Source organism: Cupressus sempervirens, chromosome 10, assembly GCF_028749045.1.
Source record: "Cupressus sempervirens isolate cs-2001-9-10 chromosome 10, ASM2874904v1, whole genome shotgun sequence".
NCBI classification, from domain to species: domain Eukaryota; kingdom Viridiplantae; phylum Streptophyta; class Pinopsida; order Cupressales; family Cupressaceae; genus Cupressus; species Cupressus sempervirens.
The window spans coordinates 382,302,554-382,306,233 of record NC_143127.1 but is presented as its reverse complement, the minus strand read 5'-3'; positions in this window follow the sequence as shown (position 1 = coordinate 382,306,233).

The following is a 3,680-nucleotide window of genomic DNA, read 5'->3' as shown; positions in this document are numbered from 1 at the left end:
GATGAGACTACGCAGTCAACTCATCAAGAAACCTTGGAAAAGGCATCACACAAGAATATAGAGTATATTATGAAGAAGGACTTATTAGAGGCTAGAATGACTAAGAGTGAGCTTAAGGTAGTTAGGAAAACTATGAAACAAGGCATACTAAATGCACAACCTTTGTCAACTATCTATTGTAGAGACATCTTCAAAGCAAAGCAATCCATATGTAGTAGTATAAGATGTGCAACCTAGTGAGGCGAAGAGAAAATTTGAGAGATTGGTGGAAGTTATGACCACTAAGACAAAAAGGGTCAAGAAACAAGCCATTGAACCAAGAAAAAGGCAAAAGATATTGTTGAGTCTACTGATGCAGAAGAAGAAGAATAAGAGATCAAGAAAGAAGAGAAATTAGCATTGTCAAAGCAATCAACAGGAAAAGCTCGACAATCTTGGAAGCCGTAGATAGAAAAGATCAACACAAGTATTACTAATGAAGGTGACTTTGTTTAGATGAACAAATTTTATGATTTGTATAAATTTTTTTAGAAAGATCATATTGATATCTCTAATGTGAGATACATTATAGCAAACAATCTAAAATTAAAATGTATTGAAGGAATAGTAAATTAGAAATTCTATGATAGACTTATTCAAAAGAAGACTCCTACAAGAGAAGAATATCTAGAATTTCATAAGTCTACTCTTAGAACTATTTACATGATTGATGATGAAGAAGAGATTAAGAGATTGTTGAATAACCTCACACCTTACTTAAGAAATAAAGTAAGACCATTCCTATTTATGGTGGGTGAAAAAGATAACCTAAGAAGTTAGACTGTAGAAGCTATAAGTTAGATGTTGACAGAATCAAAGGCAACATTTCCTCTGACACCTAGAACCTTGGAAGTGTTAGTGAGTGATGACACTATGTAGATTGATCAGACCAATGTTACCATTAACATTGATGATACTAATCCATTTGAAGGTTCCAAACTTAATGAACCAAATACCAAGGATATTGAAGATAAACTAAGACAAATTGAAGAAGAGAAGAAGAAAATAGAGGAGGCCAAGTAGAAATTGCTTGAGGATGAGAAGAAAAGAAAGGAAGAGGAAGAAAATATAAGAATAGAAAAAGAATAAATGAGAAGGAAAACAAAGGAAGAGAAGCAAGAAAATGAAAGAAAAGAAAAGGAAAAGAAAGAAGAAGAAGAGAGAAGAATGAAAGAAGCAACCAAGAAGCAAAGGGGGGATGATACTAAACCTTCTAGTTCATCTACTTCACTTTCACTTGCTAGCTTAGCATCTAATGATGACGACCAAACTAATTTGAACTCATCCCTATCTAAACTTATTCAGAAGAATAGAACAAAAAAGAGCCTATAGAAGACCTTGATGGAGGTTATTGAAAGATGTTGATTTTTCATTTTGCATGAGGCTTAACGACATGATTCCTTTCGATCTCCTCTCTTGAAAAGTTAATCTGGGATCAACTCCAAGGTTCTAGGCAATCTTGCAACCTATTGGAATCTACTCAGTTGAGGATAAATGTGAGTGTTCAAGAGGAGGGCTTTGCTATTTCTTTAAACAATTTGGATAAGAATTTGAATCTACTTACTTTCTCAAAATAACAACACAAAAAGAAATAGATTTTTCTATTTTTCTATTTTATGATAAATGCAATCTAACAATGCAACTATATGAATTCCTAATTTAACCAAGGGGTTAGTAAAACAAATAACAAAGATAGGTTAATAAGAAATTTAAGAAAATAACATGAAAAGTAAAATCCTACCAAACATAAGCCACAAAATTAACACATATGCAAGTTAAGCCTTTGAAGAGATCAGTAGGTAACCAAAGAAAATACGAGCAACACTTCCTTAATTCCACTGATGCAATCATCAATGGGAATTCATTAACCATAAGATGTTTCATTTTTTATCAAATTGTAAGGCCATGGAAAGTTTTCTCAGGAGAGAAAAAAAGCTATGTAGGAACAATATTGTGATCTCTTTTCAAACTAAGTACATTAGCAAAATTTGTAGATCCATAGTAAACACTGGAATTAAAAGATCACACAACTAGAATAACACAATAAAACTATTATCTCAATTACATTCCATTAATATACATCCACAAAATATAACACACTTAGGAAAGAAACACTACACTCCAAAAGTAAGCATCAATAGCATATATTACTACATTAAAATAATGGCGGCTCCGAATACATATTACATTCCTAAATTTATAAGAAATGTTCTCAGTTTGTGTTGAGAGTGAGAGATACCTTTATGCAAACATATGCTTATAAACTAATTAAAAAAAATGTATTTATGTACAAACTAACTATCTAACTATTGCTAAATAGGACTCCATCCATATTTATATCATTAGATGGATGCATGAGAATTTACATGTCTTAAAACAAAGAAAGAATGAGAATATAAGAAGAAAAAAGAATTAAGATGATGTAGGAGTATCTAGAAGTGCCAAAAATTTATGAACTACATTTACTAAGTGTCTATAGGGGTTAAACTATAGTCAAAATGTGTTTCTGATGCATGAAAAGCTCTCAATTTAGAATTGGCAATTACATGTCAATGCACCTCTGACTTCTTCAAAAAAGCTCCTAGCACACCTCTAAGAAGGTGCACTTTAGAAGCAATGCACCTATGCACTTGGTGCACTTGTGCACCTCAGAAGCAAGTTCAAAAAATGAAAAATTTCACCAAGTGTCAAAACTAAAACTTTGGCTTCTAGGTTTTTTTCCCCTTTAGACTAGAGCTATGTCTAGGTATTTTCCCTTGAATTTCTCAATAATCTCAGTCACTTGAGTTGCATCTAGAAAATCTAAGGCTTCATATTTTTTCTTCACTTTCTACCTATAATCTCCCACCTTGATGTGAGTCTCTACAAAATTTTCTAGGTTCACATCTAAATCTAGTAATGCTTCTTCGGTTATGAATGCTTGTCTAATATCATCATCATTAGAAGAATCTTCAAAAAAAATTTGGAATTTCTCAACAATTGCTTCCACAGATATCAATTTTTCCCTTGCATCATACTCAAAAATATCTAAGCATGCATCACTATAATGTTTCGCTACCTTCAAAATTTTCTCTTGGGTTCTGATCCTTGAGCTTATGAATCTTTGCATGTAATGTTTTCACGACTTTATTGCCATCTGCAATCTTCTCTATCCAATCATCAATTTTATCTAATTCTTTTGTTGTATATACCTCCATTAACATCTGATACCTTTGGCCTTTGATTGAATATAATGCTTGCAGCTCCTTGCCCTAGGTATTTACTTCACCCATCAAACCAAAATCTAGGTTCAAAATGACCACTAGCTTATCCGCATAATTGTGCATATGGTGTAACAACTTAAGATTTACTAGTATAATCTACACACCTTTCTCTTCAAAACTTTCTCACCATTGCTAACAAGCTCTCAAAAATTGATCAAGCTGCATTGTCTCCCTACCCCTTTTCTCCAATGCCGCATTCAAATTTCCTTAGTATTTTCAAGATCTAAAGGAACAACAACTTTTTTTAGATATCCTTTTAGGATCTCATTCTATTTCCAAAGTTTTATCAATTCTATGGCATCCTATTCTAAGTGCCTAAACACTTCCTTAATCCTAATTGTCACCATAAACTTGGCAATGTCCTACATGGGTTTCCCA